Source organism: Phocoena phocoena, chromosome 18 (genome assembly GCF_963924675.1).
Source record: "Phocoena phocoena chromosome 18, mPhoPho1.1, whole genome shotgun sequence".
Classification (NCBI taxonomy): domain Eukaryota; kingdom Metazoa; phylum Chordata; class Mammalia; order Artiodactyla; family Phocoenidae; genus Phocoena; species Phocoena phocoena.
Genome location: NC_089236.1, coordinates 67,250,213 through 67,268,938, shown reverse-complemented (window position 1 = coordinate 67,268,938; position 18,726 = coordinate 67,250,213). Strand labels below are relative to the sequence as shown.

Sequence of the window (18,726 nt, the reverse complement as noted above, 5' to 3'; positions counted from 1 at the left end):
ATGATATGAAGGCTGTAAAAAAGTTATTATGCCACCTAAATATTTATGCACAAGTACAATTTCAGTGAGCTTAATACGTATCTGTGAATATGAAGAGGTCATATATTCAGGTATAACGACGTAAATGTTTGCATATGGACAGGTATCCTTAACATCCAGGCTAAGCCTTGTGTATTACTTAATGTTCTTGGAGAGGAATAATAATAATTACGTTTATACATTTTAGTTTTTTAGTTCCCCAAATATTTATGAAGCACACACTATGGTCTAGACACACAGATGAACAATACATGTCATTGGTCTCCAGAAGTTCAGTCTATGGAATAGATAAGAATATACCCAAACAAATATAATAAACAGACCCTTGGTTTTGCTCGGGTAGTCAGCACAGGCTCTGTGGAGGTGGGGGAGGATGCCAGATGGAACCCTGTACTAATGGATGAGGAGGTATTTTTCACACAAAAGGAGATTTCTCGATGAGGCGTGAGAACAAGGATTATTCAACAAAAGGCCACAAGTTAGCAAGCCTAGACTGAGACAGTGTTTAAAAAGTGGGCTACACAGAATCTCTTGGTGCAGGAGGAAAGGAAGAGGGGAGCACATGGAAGAATGAGTGTTGGGGGCTCTTGACCTCGACCCACAGATCAAATAAAGCAGTCTCGTTTCATTCATTTTTCATATCATGCTTGAAATTGGATTTCCTTTGAAGAAGTAGTCTGCTGCTAAGAAAATATAGTTGAAAATTAATTCATTAAAAGTACATGTCCACAGTGGAATGTACAGGGGGAATACTAAAAAGAATCTAGGTTAATGAAGCGCCTTGCATGAAGATCCAAGGGGTTTGGACTTTAATCTTGGACAATGAAGAAAATGAATGCTGTAATAGGGTTACTGATAGGATCAGTTTTGCTTTTTTTGGAAGGTAAGTGTAGCGGCAACAGGATGGAGAATAGTTCCTAGTGGGGGTAGAATTACAGAAGCTAAGAGACCGACCCATGAGAGTCTACAGCAAAGGAAACTGGGGTGGAGAAAAGGTATTGTCAAGCATTGTGTAGATGAAAGAACAGTCTACACCAATATCCCAGATTTGACAAAGGTGACTGGTTGACAACAGGTGTCATAATTCCTTATTTCACAAAATATTCTTACCTTGGACAACATAAAACATACTTTTTGTGCCTAGTTTTATTTCAAATAGTCATACATCTAATCGATTCAAACAAAATGTATACAATCAAGTGTTATTATTCTTGCTGGGGCCAAAATTGTGGAGAACCCTATAAAGTGGAGCCCAGTATCCCAAGTAGGTGAAGGAGGCAACTACTTTTATGGCACATTTTGACGATTTTAGGGGAAAAAAATCTAATGATGGCAAGTAGTTTCCCCCCATTTTACAGATTTTAAACTGAGGCCCAGAAAACTTAAATGCCTTACCCAAAGTCATATAGCTAGTTAGTGGTGAAGCCAGCATTCCAAATCACAGTTACGTAGCTCCAAATTCATCACACACTCTCTCTACCTTCTCCCACCCTACATGTTCCCACCTCTTTGCTATTATTTTTTTATGATGCCTGGGATTCCAGTGATGACTTTTATGAAGTACGGAATCTTCTAGAAATTTACATATCCCTGGAGTGGGAAGAAAAATATGCCCAGGCCTGGAGGAGGGGACAGTTGAACCAAGATGATGGGTCAGCTCCTGGTGCAAGAGTCTTGTTGACAAGTTGGCCAAGACAGCCCATGCAGATATGACCAAGAGCTGTGGTCTAACCTCTCAGGAGGATGGTGGTGCTGGAACCTTCCTCAGCAGTGCTAGCATACTCTCTATACCTCTGTGGAAAGACATTTTACTGCCTCTACATAAAGGGAAGTGTCCTCTTCCCTGTTTCTCCAAACTGGTGTGCACTAAAGGGGTCTTATTTCATCACAGGGTAGGGGTCCTTAAGCGTTCCGCTGCCTGGCTTCTAATAGCATTTAGTCCAAACCCACTCTCCCTACCCTCTCACAAACCTTAAAAATGTGCAGGAGATTTTCCAGGTTACACTCATCCAAGTTGTAGGGCTCTAACGTGGTGCAATATCTCTTGGGTTCAAGGAGGGGTTGCTGACCCAATGTGGTGAAGAGATGACAAGATTCAGGGATGCCATCAAAAAGTGCAGAAATCACTCAGAGGTCAAGGGCTGTGTGGCAGCCTGCTTGGGTCAGTTGTCCTTCAGAAAGAGATGCTAAGATGGGCCTAGGGCCTTTCATAGATATTTTCCCCATCCATAAACACTGGCATCTCACAGGCAGCAAATCCATCCTGGAGGTCTGTGCTGGGATGGGCTCAGGGTGTCTTTCTTCACAACCCAGGGCTGTATTCTATTTCCCTTTCTTGTACTTCTTCCCCATGTTTTTACCACCTCTGCTTTCAAGCTAAGAATAGGGCCTTTGGGGTCTCAGGAACCCCATTTCTTATTATGCCCAAACTATCCCCATGAATTCTAATGCTCTCTAGGCCAGGACCTAGTCTCTTGGACCTTTAGATCCCGTTATTGGATCCCAGTAAATACCAGATCCTTAAATGTTTGATGAATGAATGTCTGACATCTACCTCAAAGAAAGAAATGGCAAAAAAACAATCTGCTGCATACAGCACGGTTGCCACAGTAACCAGTGGTTGACCTCCAGGAAAGAAGGGGTCTGTGGAGGCAGAAAACTAGGGGAGAGCAACATTTCAAGTGTGCTACTCACAGGAGAACAAAAAGAAATCACGCTACAGAGACTAGTGAGCTGCATAAGCTAAAGGATTAACTGCCTTTGGCTGTGTCTTGCAGCGACGGCTGGGACAGGCTGGGGTCTGAAGGTTCCAGTGGGCGTGGGTGGTAGGCGGGATGAAGAATGGGGGAGTAAATAAAGGTGCCCAAATATACACGTGTGAATGTGTCTGCGCAATTGTTTTACATTAAGCATTTGTGTGGTTGCTGGGGGGCAGGGTGATAAGGAGTCCCAGGTCCTATCTCCTGGGGTGAGGTAGGCAGAGATGCTGCTGTGGGCCTTGAACAAACCTGCTCAGAGCTTTTTAAGGAGATGCTCATGTTTCTCATCATTCATTGATTAATTAGTTCCCTAGTTCAGCCATCAGTCAACTTTTGACTCTTATGTTAAGATGCTGGAATGTGAGCATCTTGTAGATAATATTAAGATGCTCAGAACCCAGAGATAAGTGCTGGTCCTACCCAATAGTCTAATATGGGAACAGGTTGATATCTGAAGATGATGTTGCCTCGTGGAAGTGAAATAAGCACGGAGGAACCTGCCAGATGGATGAGGGTCCTGCATTAACTCCCTTTGTCCTAACAGGAGTGACTTCTTTGTCCTATGACCAGTTGAGAAAATACTTTTCCGATCTTCTCTGCACTCAGGGTGAATTTTGGGTTGACATTTTAATAAAATGTTTTATAAATAATAAAAGCACCCATTTGAAATTCTGCTTTCTTTGTTCCTTCTTCCTAATGCTGTGCAGGCTGTATGAATAGCTGAATTGATAAGAAAAATAAATAAATGACAAAGTGCATAGTGTGGTAATTAGTAGGTGCACAGTTAATGAGGTAAATCAGAATCTGAATCAAAAAGACTTGATTCAGAATTATTGTCAATTCTTCACATTGCTTTTGAGCTCGGAAGACCAATCTTGCTTTTATCTGGTTTTCAATATTAGCCAGAAAGCTATAATAATGTATTATAAATAGGAGTATTACCAAATATTGTAGTCCCAAGTCCTAAAAAATATTTCTCTACATTAAAGAACTCAGTATGAAACAATAAATAAATAAACGTTTTGACCAAGTACAATATTCACTTAAATTTGAAATGAGATTTATGTGAGTCTAGTATGACTCAAGTTGCCGAGGAGAGGAAAGAGATGTAATCAAATATTTACAACACAATGTCATAAGACGTATAAGAGAATTGAGTGCAAAGTGATATGGGCCCAGATTTGCTAATAATATCCCCAAAATAAATCTCTTTTAAAAAGAAATATAGCGTGGGGAATGAAAATGATATGTAACCTTCTCTTTCACTTTAATTTTTCTTGAACAACAACAAAATATGTTTGATACATATGCGCGTACACACACACACACACGCACACACACGTATATGCCTAAGTGAAATTTAAAATGCTGAGAAACACTCATGACCATCGTAGGAAGACCAGCCCACTCACGTCCTATTTAATAGAGAGGCTTTCAATCCATCTAGATGCCACAGCTGCTGGCAAAAGTAGGGGGAGACACAAAGCCAGCCACATGTAATCAACAGAAATCAGACTCATTCACCTCCCCTTTAAATGTAAAATTTCTCATTTTATATTTTATTTCATCTTTATTTATAGAGAACAGATATGCTATCATAATGCAAACCAACCCAAACAACCTGCTTTAATACAGAAAACTCTGACCCTCAAGACAAGAACATAGATAGATGTTCTTGTACTTTACCTCCATATAATGTAATTTAAGACTCAATTAATGTGATGAGCAATTTTTTCCTTTAATTTGAAAATTTATCCGAGCATCCATAAAGATGACCCATGCTCTACCTCAGAGATCTCCTGCACATATCACGATGCAGTATTTGACAGAAGGCAAATAGAAAGCCACCCGGTCTCTACTGACAATGACCATGACCCCTCTTCCATTTCTAGTTCACTTGGAGAGATTTTCTAACTAAAAATACCTGATGATCACCACCCCCAAGGAGAGGGTGCTGGAAGAACCAAAATAACTTTCTGAGGAACAAATCACAGCCATCTAAATTACTCCTCTGACAGAGTAATGGATCTTACAGATGAAAGGGGAACAGAAGGTGTCATTTATCTTGACTTCACAAGACTTGTCAAATTTTCTTGGTCTTTCCTGAAGAACACAATCATAAATAATTTAGAAAATTATGACTTAGACCTCAAAAACTTTGAGCTAGACAACTACAACCTGGGAATGGGGACTTTCAAAAACATAGTTGTCTGCATCTCTTAGGGGAGGAATGGGAAACACGAAGCATTTTATCAGGGAAATGTATTTAGCCTGGTACTACCTACAATTGACAGGAGGGACTCCTGTCTTGGATAATTCAACTTCATTTAATTCAGTAAGCATACATTTGTTTAATGGAGCTGTGATGAAGTTGAACATCGCACCGGGCATGTCAGTTATAGCGTCTGCACCTTAAGAGTTGGTTTCTGGTTCAAGCAGCTCTGCCCCCATAGACCCTGTTAAGAGTTGAATTCTGTCCCCCCAAAAGTTCAGAATTTGAATGCCTAACCCCCAGTAGCTAAGAATGTGACTATACTTTGGAGATAAGAGTCTTTAAAGAGGTAATTAAAGTATAATGAGTTGCACTCTAATCCAACATTACTGTTGTCCTTCTAGGAAATTAGAACACAGACACAAACAGAGGGGAGATGATGTGAAAACAAAAGGAGAAGATGGCCATCTACAAGCCAAGGAGAGAGGCCTGGAATAGATCCATTTCCTTATAGTTCTCTGAAGGAACTAACCTTACCAACACCTTGGTCTTAGATTTCTAGCCTCTACAATTGTGAGGAAATAAATTTCTGTCATTTAAGCCACCCAGTCTGTAGTACTTTATTACAGCAGCCCTAGCAAATTAATACAAAGGAAGACCTATACTCAGTGAGGAAGACTTATACTCTGTGAAATAACCCAAATGCCCTTTTTTTAGAATGAAATAAAAATGTATCCTTTAGTATTGGAAATTGAGTATAGAGAATATATATAATATTTATTTATAATAGCATATATATATATATATATATATATATATAAAATATAATGATGAATTATTCCCCCTCAAAATTAGAAAATACTGTTCTTGATTTTCTCAAATCTGGATTTAGCTTTAGATTTAGGAAGATCTAAATTTATAGAATTACATTTATACTTAAATTTTCAACTTATACCAGTGTGTGTGTATGTGTGTTGATCTTTTGTTTGCATTCTTGTCCAAGCACTGGCTTCCCAAAGATCAGGAGTGGAAACTGAACTCCTGCAGTAAAGGCATGCAAGCCTGAACTTCTCTCCATCTTACCTTGGAAGAAAGGCTGGGCATGGTGCAGCCAAAGCTGGAATAGATTACGTGGATGCTACATTTACTGTTATTTCGCACTAAGGTTAAACATGGTAAGCTGAATCCATGCATTTATATTTGCCTTCTCCTGAATCATGACTTTTTAAATTAAAAAAGAAAAAAAGGGCATAAATTCACAAGGATATTTCTCTCGAGAGTGGAAGAGGAGACAGAATCAAGTAAGAGGCATCAAGAAAAATGTGTAAAGCAGAGCTGAAATAGAAGTCTACAGTGCGTGGGGCTCGGGGAGGGATGGAGATGGAGGCTGGACCAAGAAGAAATGAACCAGTGAGCACTTCTGAACCCAGGCTCAGAAAACTGGAAGCCATGTGCTTCCAAGGCTCTCCCCCATCTTGAAGAAGGACTGTTTACTTCTGCTGAGGCGAAATCAGAGTGTGAACTCAGGAACAGTGAGTCCACTTGAGGACCGTGGAAGACAGGCCAAATGGAGGAACTCAGTGAAAGTCTGCTCATGAGTGGTGAGAAGCCTGGGTCCTTTCCCCACTCAGCTCCCACAATGCTAGCAGCCTGGCTCAACCCCCCCAGGAGGACGTTAGAGGGTTTCTCTCTAAGAAAAAGGACCACCTATATGCAAAAAAAGAGAGAGAAATTGACACTTGGAAGTCACCCAGCAAAAAAAGCTGACACACTTGGGGATCATCTTATAAAATTTTATTCCCTCACTATTAAGTATGAGCAAATATCCAGACATTTGAAAAAAATCTTCCCATGTGAAAGAGGGAGGTAAAAGCAGACCATTATTTTTAAGGCACTTGGAAGGAAAAGAGATGATACAAGAAGTTTAAAAAAAACAAATGAAAAAATTCTAAGGGATGAGAAAATATCGTGATCATGAAACAAGAATTGGATGCTATAAAAAGGAGGAACATGATACTAGATATTAAAATTTTAATATCAGACATGTAAAATATTAATAGGAGAATCAGAAGACACAAGTTGAAGAAATCTCTCAGGAACTGGAAGAAAAAGTTCAAGAAACAGAAAACACAAGAGAAAATATAAGTAAATCGGAGGATTCACCTAGAAGGACTTAGGAGTGTCAACAATTGACAAGTAGGGATTCTTGAAAAAAATAGGTAGGATATAGGAGAAATACATTCAAAGAATCAATAAAGAAAATATTCCTGTAATAAAGGACATGAGTTTCTAGATGAAACTGCCCACAAAGTGCCTACAAAGCAAAATAATTGACAAAAACTAACACCAAAACTCATCAGAAGTAAATTCCTGTTGTTTAAATCACCCAGTCTGTGGTTCTTCGTTATGGCAACTCTAACAGGCTAATACGCTTGGGAACTGCGTCATGTCACTTGTTCTATCAAGGGCATGAATGCAGGACACATCCTTGCAGCTAGGCAGAGATTCAGTTGAAGGGAATTGTCAGTCATCTTGGGAAGAAGGTAAATCCTGGTGCAGGCAACGAGCAGCCCTTGAAACACATAAGGGAGAAGAGACTTCTTCTGATTTGAGTTCTAAAGGATTTGGGAGACAGGGGAAATGATGGCATTCGGGCCTGGACTCTTACGTTCTGAAAACACTTGCAGTATTCCTAGTAACGAAGTGAGCTACCGGCCGTCAATCCATGTGGAAGCAGAAAAGGAGTTGACCCAGTAGAAATTCTCAGATTTGGAGAGAGGGGGTCCCTTCTTTTCAAAGTTACAAACTACTCTCTGCTGGTGTACTTTCATTTTCCCTAAGCATTCAGTAAACTGCTCCTGAAGTTCATAGCTGTTCTTGTTGCAAACAGAGATCTGCTCCCAGGTAAAGTAGGCCCAGCCGAGGGACAGTCAAAGAGTGGTCGACCCCCAAGGAAGACAGCTGTGCTCAGCAGAAAGCACTTATAAGATCTTTGGCTGCATAAACAACACGACATTTTCCATTTCTGTTAGCTGCTCTTTACCCACTTGGTACAACAGATTTTCAAGCATCAGTGGATTATTCAAAGGCTTGAGAAAATATTTGATTACCTGAAACAAAAATCTGATTCAAATATAGAAATAGAGCAGTTCAATATTTTATTTAATGAGCCAAATCTCTAAACCTCCTCCATCTGTACCCATATATGTGACTTCTACCCAGCAACCATAGACAGCTCTCCCTAGATGGATCTAGGATCAATACTCCACTTGTGTACTGGATACTATTCCCTGTCTGGAAGTTCCTTTCTCTCTAGGATCACCATTTCTCTCTTCTACGGAATTATTTCCACTAGTATACAGTCTTGTTGTAAGATCTCATTGCTTAAAAAAAAATGTACTCTTGATATCACTGTGCCCTCTGCTATCACCCAGTTCTCTGTTCCTCTTTATATTAAACTCCTGGAAAAAGATGTCTATATTCACTAATTTGGCTTTTCATCTACCATTCTCTTTTGAATTTACCTCAAATAGACCTTGTCCCTATTACACCGCTAAAAATGACTTTGCCAGGGTCAACAAGGACGTCTTTTTGCTCAGCCTCTAAGCAGCATTGAACACAGCTGGCGGCTCCCATGTTTTTAAAGCATTTTCTTTATTTGGTTTCCAGGACACCACATCCTCCCAATATTTTCTATTTCATCTCTGACCTCACTTCTTCTGAGTCTTCTTTGCTGGCTCATTCCCCTCTTTTCAGACCTCAAAATGCCAGAGTGCCCCAAGGGCTCAGTTCTTTCTATATTAACTTCACTTGCTACATTTACTCCTTAGTTGATCTCATACAATCCCATAGCTTTGAAAATAATCCCTAAAGTGATGGCTCTCAAATTTAAATCTCTAGCCTCAATTTGTCTTCCCAACCCCACATTGGTGTACTCTATGACACTTAAGGCTCAAATTTCTATCCCTCCTCCCAGCCCCACTCCACTCCCCTTATCTTAAGTTACTGCAGCACCACTGGCTGAGTCAATAGAACGGCTACGATGATAATTTCCTACTACTTTTGTCTTAAAATGAAAGGTCTTTATTATGTACCTCTCTTATTAGAGAATTTTTATATTTTTAAAATAATATCACTTTCAGGGCAGGATCCAGAACAAAATAGTGATATGAATATCATTTTTTTAAGTGTTTTTAAAGTGACACTTAAAAAAGTTTTTAAACTTTTTAAAAACTTTTAAAAAAGTTTTTAAAGTGTTCTTAAAGTGACAAATTAAGTGTTTCTAAAGTGACACTTTTTTTAAGTGACAAAAGGTTACTTCTATCCAAGTAGAGCAAATCATGCATGTCCTCTGGTTACCAACTCTTCAGAAACGGAATAAGAAGATATAGGCTTAAACTACCGCTGGAGAGTAAGAGAGGCATGAGAGAGGGCTTTCTGGATGTGATCCCAGATGGGTCCTGGCTAGAAATGGGCCACTAGAAAAGGGAGACACGTTATCCCTCCAAGTCCCCATCTGGAGCTTTCTTGGCCTAGGCAAACTCAGTAGCCATACAGGGTTTACACCCAAGGAGGTATTCACATATGTATGCCTCCAGCATAGCTTATTTTATTTTATTTATTTTAATACATAATGCCCTTCAAGTTTCCTTTGAAGTCTACTGCACATAACAGGTTTTAGCACATCAGGTGATATTTTGCTTCCTGAAGCATTTAAATTAATTTTCTATTACCAATGCAAATGTGTACCTTCCAATTTACCCACTGCACAATGAAACCTAATTTAAAGCAATTAATGTTCATTAATGGCCCCATCTGCCTGTTTATCGCTTTATCCTTAAATACTTGAGACATGGTATCCATATTTTATAGCTCACTTCTTATCAGCAAGAATTCTTATCCTCGAGGGTAAATGTAAGACTAACGTACCAGTATCTCATATCTTTATAAGAAAACCACATTGCCTTTTTTTTTCCCCCTGGAAAAAGCTAGATGAACAAGGTAAATATGCATTATACCAAATGTAGCTAAAAAAAAAAAAAAAAAAAAAAGAGGGTTTGTAATGGTGTGCTTAGCTGCCTCCACTATGTTTTCTTTTCTTCCCCTAGAACTGGTGTGGCACAGAAGTACAGGAAGTGCTCTCCGGCCAGTCCTGACAGGATTTTGCCAGGAATGGGTGGAATGCAGCAGCAGCGCCATGAGGTTTTCCTGCCTCGCCCCCTTCAGTAGATCAATGCCTTGTAGGGAAAGGGCAGGTAGGGGGATCTTCTGACACCACAGGGCATTCTGAGCATGTGCGTTGGCAGCAGCCAGGCCTTGCTTTACCACTTGTTAGTTGCTTTAGTTGTGTACACTGGAGGACACTAGCTAAACTTTCTGAACATCTGTTTTCTCAGCCTGACTGATCAGGACTGAATAAGACAGTATGCTAAAAGATAAAATCATATCGTGATTAAGAGGGTAGTCTCCACTGGTCCAGACTTCCTGAGTTCAGATACCGGCTTTACCTCTCTCCTGCCTCGGTTTTCTCATCTACAAAATGGGCATCATAACAGTATCTATCTTAAAGGTTCCTGTAAAAATTCAGATGAGTTAATACCTATAAATAGCTTAAAATAGAGCTTGGCAAATAGTAAAGTCTTGGTGAACACTGGGAAAAAACAAAAACTGTAGATACTTTGGAAACCACAGCTATTTTTATTAAAGGCTTTTCCCTAAAGTCACAGTCTGTGGTGCTAAAATGTGACTTCTGGGCTTAGAGACAAGAATCCTGGCACAAGGAAACATGCAGGTGGCTGGTCTCACACCCCACCCCGTCTTAGAGGAAGGCAGAGTAAGTACCTCTTCTGTGACGCTATTATGTCTTAAAGCCCTGACAGCCAATTGCATATATAATTCTTGAAAGAGAGAGAGAAGGCACAAACAGAAAAAAAGTTAAAAGTAAATAATATGTTTACACCATTGTAAGAAAAAAAGCAAATGAGTTTGGATGGGATTTTTTTTTAATCCTGTTGCTTAACCAAGATAACCCATCTGATTTCTCTACTCCTAAAAAAAAAAAAAAAAAAGAAAGAAAAGTTAATAAACATTTCCACACATGTGATTTCAATGCAGTTTACATTTACGAGTCATTATCATTTTGGTGGAAGGCAAAAAAAATGATGTTCGGCTTCTACTGGAGGGGCAGATGGAGATGGAGTTTAGGAAGCTGACACACTAGCTGACAGAAATGAGTAAAATTTACGTTCCAACCCACCTAATGGCAAGCAATTCTCTCTGAACTAGGATAACAAATGTGCTTTTTTTATCCTCAAAAAGTTGACATGCATTATAGAAATTTCCAGAAGGCATATTTTCTGGAAAGGCATAAAGAAGCAACTGCTTCTGTATTCAGCATTTAGTACAAGAGTTTAATTGGATGCTGACCCTTTCAGAAGATTTTATGACAAGTTAAAGTTAGATATTAAGAGAATAGAAAAATCTACCTGAAGTTGTCTGCTACTTTCCATTATCTATTCCTCTGTTTAAATATTGCCTTACAAATGTACTTTTACTTCATATTCAATACGATTGATAGATTTTGCCTTTAGCAAAATACAAATTACTTTATGCACAATCCCTAGTCATACTATTTTATGAGTATCATAAATAAAAGTGGGAATTTGGTGTTTATCGTGGTTTAAAAGACCATCTTAGCATGAGAAAGACATTTTTGATTCCATGATTAGGTGACATCCTACATAACAAAAAAATTGGCAAATACAGTGGTGTAAGTTATCATAGGTGACATTATATAATTAAAATGTATTGATATAAACGTTAAGACAATTTAAATGTCTTAGAGTGTGAATTTTGACTCATAAGTTTATTCTACATAAAAAAGCAACCAAAGTAGATGCAGTGTCCTATCTACAAATGACATACCTTGAAACAGGATGAAATGACTTTCATTTACTTATTTTCATGAAGGCATAAAATATAGCTACTACATGATAAAAAGTAAAATTTTGAAAATTAAGTTACACAGAAAGACCAGAAGTATGCATCCACAGACTGTTAGAAATGGAAACGACCATAGTTATTATATAGTTCAAATCCCTTATATTAGAAATAAGGAAGCTGAAGCTAAAAACATTGCCATAACATTATAACTGTGGTATTAAATAACAGCGATGGTAAAGAAAAAATGAAAATATCTTCAGCCCTTTGAAAATTAACCATAGCTCTATTTTAACAGTATTAAAATCTTAATTTAGCAAAAATACTGGAAAGAAAGGCACACCAGAAAAAAGAATCAGCATGCATGTGATCTAGTCCAATGAATTGATGATAGCCCTGTCAGATCAAAGGAAAGTGTGAAAGAAAGGAATAGGAAGAAAAGAAATAACATTGAGTACCTGCTATATCACATTATCATAACTTATTCAAAAGACTGAGTTTAAAATGTCTTAACACTTACTAGTCGGTGTCCTTGAGTGATTCAAGCCCTATCAATCTCTGATCCCACATTTCAAAGCGAAGGAAATAATACCTAGAACAATGTGAGGACTAAATAAGAGACTGTCTGTTAAGCATTAAACTATCCATGCAGAATAGAAAGACTATCCTGGACTCCTGGATCTTCAGAACGGTCCTATCACTTAATGCTCATAACCATACCATGGCATAAAGTCAGTGGCAGAACTGGGATTCACATCAGGCCTGTCTAGTCCCAAAGCCAAGCAATACTCATATATTTGGCCTCAAGATATCTGTACATTTCTCTGCTGGGAATTCTTTCTCCACTCCCCTCTCCTAAATCTTCAACTGCCTGTTAAATCCTATTCATCCTTTACAATTCATTTTAAATACAACTTTTTCAGTAAACTATGCCTGGAGCTTCTATTCCATGTTCTCTTAGTATTCTCTCATTTTTCCTTGGTTGTATTAATTAATAATTAAAGTTGTTAATTCATCTCCCAATTATTTTTAACTACTGTTTCTCTACTAGACCGTAAGCTCAAGCAGGGGCCATTTCTTTCTTTCCGACCATCATGTCTCCCATCCCTAGGAGGGTACCTGACACAATGCAGGCATTCAATAAAAATTTGTTGGATACATCAATTAATGATAAGTGAAGACTGAAAAAGAGTTTTGGGTTGGCAAATAGTTTTGTTTGGTTTTATTTACGGCCGTGCTTCACGGCTTGCAGAATCTCAGTTCCCTGATCAGGGACTGAACCCAGGCCACAGCGATGAAAGCCCAGAATCCTAACCACTAGGCCGCCAGAGATCTCCCTGGTTTTATTTGTTAATGACAGAATGTTAATAAGATCCCTGAGGATTTCAAAGAACTTGATCCAGGGCACAGAAGCAAGAGCTGCCCGAGAAAAGGAGGAGGAACAGTTCTGACACTGTGATAGGAAAGACAACTGTAAGATCATTGCAGATGCAGAAATATTTTCAAAGGAGATCCCTTCATAGACATTCTACTCGGTAGAGGGTGGTATTTACATGTGAGAATGAGTGACTGAAAGGAGATGGGGTTCTGAAGAGCTTAGTGAAGAGAACGGAAGAAGGTAATAAATGAGAGTCCAGAGCTGCCAGAAGGCATCAAGCATTCAGCCAAAGTTAGATCATGAATGCTTAGCCTTACCAATCTACACTGACTCGGGTGGCATTTCCTGATGCATGGCTCGGCAACTAGGGTCTTGAAGACAGATGGTTAGACTCAGCGTAAAGATGATGATGATGGTGATGACAACATTGATTCACTGTTAACTCCGTCAAGCACTGTGTAAAGCAGTTTCTATGAATTGCTTCATTTCTTACACACACAAGGAATGTTGTGTATATCCATTTGTTTACAAATGAGAATGCTGACACTTCTTTTTTACTCAGTTTTATTAAGGTATTTTTACATGCTATAAAATTCACCCAGTGCATATGTAGAATTAAATGATTTTTTATACATTTATACAGTTGGCAATTATCACCACAAGGCAGTTTTAGACCATTTCCATAACTCTAAAAAATTCCCTTGAGCCTGTTTGCACTCAATCCTGCTTTAACCCCCAAACACAGGCAACCACTGATGCAGTATCTGTCTCAATACATTTGCCTTTTCTGGACATCTTATATAAATGGAATCAAAGAATATAGAGATTTGTTTTTTTGTGCGGTTTCTTTCACTTAGGATAATGATTTTGTGGTTCATTCATGCTGTAGTATGTATTGGTATTTTGTTCCTTTTTTATTGCTGAATGGCAATTATATGGCTACACCACATTTTGAAATTCACAGGCATTTTAATTGTTTCCAGTTTTGGACCATTATGAGTAATACTGCTGTGAACATTCACTTACAATTCTTTGTGTGAACATATATTTTTACTACTCTTGTGTAGATTTCCAGGAGTGGAATTTGGAATTACAACGCTGTGTGATAAGGTTAAGTAAGCTTTTAGGAAACTGTCAAAATGTTGTTCAAAGTAGATGTGCCATTGTGCATCCCTACCAGAAAGGTATGTGTCAAATGTGCTTTCTGTGTCTATTGAGATGGTCACGTGGTTTCTGCTGTTGATTCTATTTATGTGGTTATTACATCGGTTGATATTCAGATGTAAAACCAACTTTGCATTCCTGCGATAAATCCCACATGCTCATGGTACATAATCCTTTTTATACGTTGCTGAATTTGTTTTGTTAATATTTGTTAAGGAGTTTGCATGTATCTTTTTTTTTTTTTTTGCGGTACGCGGACCTCTCACTGTTGTGGCCTCTCCCGTTGTGGAGCACAGGCTCCGGACGCGCAGGCTCAGCGGCCATGGCTCACGGGCCCAGGCGCTCCGCGGCATGTGGGATCCTCCCGGACCGGGGCATGAACCTGTGTCCCCTGCGTCGGCAGGCAGACTCTCAACCACTGCGCCACCAGGGAAGCCCAGTGTGCATCTAACTTTACAAAGGATGTTGGTCTGTCGTTTTCTTGTGATGTTTTTATATGGCTTTGGTATCAGGGTGATTCTGGCCCGAAAAAAAAAATGAGAAGTCTTCCCTCTTCATCCATTTTCTCAGTTTATAAAAACTGATATTTCTTCTTTAAATATTTGATAGAAGGCACTAATTAAGACATGAGAGGACATGGGCTTTTGTTTGTGGGAAGATTTTAAGTTACTAATTAGATTTCTTTACTTGTTCTGGTCTCAAGATTTTCTATTTCTTCTTGAGTCCATTTTGGTAAGTTGTAAACACAATTTTCTGCTCTAATCGTTATTATTTCCTTCCTTCTGATTACTTTGGATTTGGTTTGCTCTTTTCTAGTTTTTTAAAGGTGAAAGCTTAGGTTATTGGGATTGGAAACTCTTTTTTGGTGTCATAAGCATTTAGAGTTATAAATTTCCCTCTATGCATTGCTTTAGTTGCATTCCATAATTTTCATCTTTTTTTTTTTTTAGTTTTCATTCAACTCAGAACAACTTTTGATCCTCTTTTGGTTTCTTCTTTGACCCACGGGTTATTTAGAAGTGTATTTATACCCAAATATTTGGCACAGATTCCCTTCTATTGTGGATCTCCAATATAATTTTTCTTGTGGTCAGAAAACAACAATTGCATGACTTTAGTTTTTAAAAAATGTACTGAGAAGTATTGCACAGCTCAGCCTATAGTCTATTCTGAAGAATATTTCATTCTAAAAATGTGTATTCTGCAGTCCTTGAGTGAAATGTGCAATAATGTCAATTAAGTAACATTGGTTGATAATGTTGTTCAGTCTTTTATACCCTTGCTGATTTTCTGTTGAGTTACTTGTTATATCAATTATTGAAGTGGAGTGTTGAAATCTCCAACTATTACTTCTTTAATTGTCTATTTCTCCTTTCAATTCTGTTAGCTTCTGCTTCAAGCCTTTGGGTTTCTGTTATAAGGTGCATTATACATTTATAATTGTTATATCTTTCTAATGTATTGACCCTTTTAACATTATGAAATATCTCCCTTTGTTTCTAATAATATTAATATATGAAGGTTTATTTTGCTTTATATTAATATAACTACTCCAGATCCATTATTGTTACTGTTTCATGGTATATCTTTTTCCAGCCTTTACTTTAAAGCTATTTGTGTTTTTGCATCTAAGTTGCATCTCTTCTAGACAGCATATAGACATCACAAAATGCCAAAGAAAACTTGATTTATTTCTCCTTAATTAGCACCTTAAAGGTTTAAATTACGAAGCTAATAAAGACACCATCTACCCTAACCAAGCAATTGTAAGACTAGGTAATGAGATACAGAAATTTCAACACTGTATTCTTAGGAAAGTTTGCATACATTTTCTTTTAGGTAACTCTGAAATTTGGAATTCAATGTTTAACTCTTCTGGGAGACCAGAGATGGATGATTTTGAGTTTCTAGTCACTTTTTGTCTTCTTTCACTGTGGTTTTGATGACTTCAGATACCCTATTAGTTCTAAGGATACAAGGAAAACTTAAAAACATTTCACTATTTATACTAATATTCCTTCACTGAAACTGAAGGAGAATGTAACTTTTTCTTATTGCTTACAATATTATCAACCAGGTAAGTGACTGATGGCAATAGAGCAGGTCTTTCACTTTTACCCTTAACAATTTCATGACTCTTCATAACCTGCCAGTTATGACTCATTGCTTCTTTACAGCCAACATCACATGTAGATACTTTGTCTTCTTGCTCCCAGTAACACATACTCTTCTCCCAAAGTCTGTGCTTTCAAAATACATGCAATAATATATTGTATTCTCTGTGAATCCAATTGCATCCAATTTCTATCATTCAAGTTTTAGAAAATAACACTGTTTCCATGTCACTTGGGTTATTATTTCCATGGGATGACATACAACAGCAGGACACTGAGTTGACTATCATGTCCCAGGGCTGGGACTAGCACATTTTTCTCTGAACCTCAGCAGGGTGGGACTGAGAGCTGTCCAATGAGCTGAGTGTGAGGAGAAATATCTTGGAATGAGCAGAGGCAGACACATCTCTGATGAGCTCCACCCTGTGCAAGCTGAAGATGTCAAGGTCATCACGTCTCCTACAGACCATTCTAGAATGTCTAAGAGGACCATCCTTCTGCAATGCCATTGCTGAAATTGCTAGTGTCCAAGCAATGCATAATTATTATTATTATTATTTTTGTGTGTGTGGTATGCGGGCCTCTCACTGTCGTGGCCTCTCCCGTTGCGGAGCACAGGCTCCGGACGCGCAGGCTCAGCGGCCATGGCTCACGGGCCCAGCCGCTCCGCGGCATGTGGGATCTTCCCGGACTGGGGCACGAACCCGCGTCCCCTGCATCGGCAGGCGGACTCTCAACCACTGCGCCACCTGGGAAGCCCAACACATAATTATGTGACTCCGACCATCCTAAATGTATGGACCGTTTTATTCTCATTATTTTCCTAGGTCTTTGAATTTATGTCTGAGACACCTTCATTCGTTTTTGCAATCTAGGCTGCCAAGTCTACCTACCATGCCTCATCAGGTGGATGAAAAGGAGCACAGAGTTCCTCTTGAAACTTCAAAATCATTTATTTGATTAACCCAACAATTACAGATTTAGGAGGGCTCCAATTTTGGAGATAGGGCAAGTACTTAATACTTAAAAGGTTACTACAATTTAATGTTCCTGAAGACTGGAGATCTCTCCTGAATTAGAGGCTTGTCCCAGATAAGGTCTGTTTTCTTATGAACAGGCTAAAATGATTTTATGTCTGTCAACCAAGCTAACATGATTTTGTTTGTCGAACATTTATTATTTATCAATAACAAAAACGTTTTTATAACAATTTACATTTTTGAAAGCACTTCCATGTCCATTAATAGGCTTTATTCTTATAATAATTCTGGAGGTAAGTGTTATTATACCCAAATTACAGCTGAGACCTGTTCTGCACAGTTAATAAGGGGCAGAATCTTGATTGGAATTCAGTTCTTCCGATGCTGTATTAATATACTTCACACTATACAATAGAGGTTCTCTTCATTAAAAATTTAATTCCCTTGCTAGCCTTACTGCACTTGTATGGAACAAGGGTACATAATGGTTCAGTACATGTAAGAAAAAAAAATTTAATAATTGAGTTCAAAAGCCATAAGGGATTAAGTAAATTTCAGTGCATCTATAAATTAAATCCTGTCCATTGAAAGGTACTGTGTTGAATATCATTATCATGAGAATATAACCATAATATACAAGCAGAAAAAATTTACAAAAGCCTGTGTGTAAACAGAATAGACAGTCCAGAAATAGACGCACACATATAGAGTAAACTGCCTTATGACAAAGATGCCAAATATTCAGTAGGAAAAGAATTTATTTTCAATAAATGGTTATGGAGCAACTGGATATCTCTATGAGAAAAAAAAGAACTTTGTGTCAGTATTTCACATCATCCTTAAAAATTAACATGAAATGGACCTTGAACCTAAGTATGAAAGAAAAAACCCACAAAATTTCTAGAAGAAAACAAAGAATATTTTCATACTTTAGGGTAGAAAAGTATTTCTTAATTAGTACAAAAATTAATATACGTCAAAGAAAAAATGAGAAATTGTATTGCATTAAATTTAAGGACTAATTTCTCAAAAGACACCAGGAAGAGAATGAAGAAAATAATCCAAGAATGAGAGGAGATAGTTATACAGTTGGTCCTTGGTATCCACAGGGGATCTGTATCAGGACCCTCCGCAGATATCA

The 18,726-nt window shown here is 38.2% G+C and overlaps 1 protein-coding gene and 1 pseudogene across 1 annotated transcript in view; both read right to left on the bottom strand.

The window, feature by feature from the left end:
• The window catches only part of HS6ST3 (heparan sulfate 6-O-sulfotransferase 3), a 654,288-nt gene that overhangs the window by 134,823 nt on the left and 500,739 nt on the right, over positions 1-18,726 (bottom strand). The gene's annotated exons all lie outside the window — the stretch shown is intronic.
• On the bottom strand, positions 16,403-17,098 carry LOC136137856 (ubiquitin-conjugating enzyme E2 variant 3 pseudogene; annotated as a pseudogene).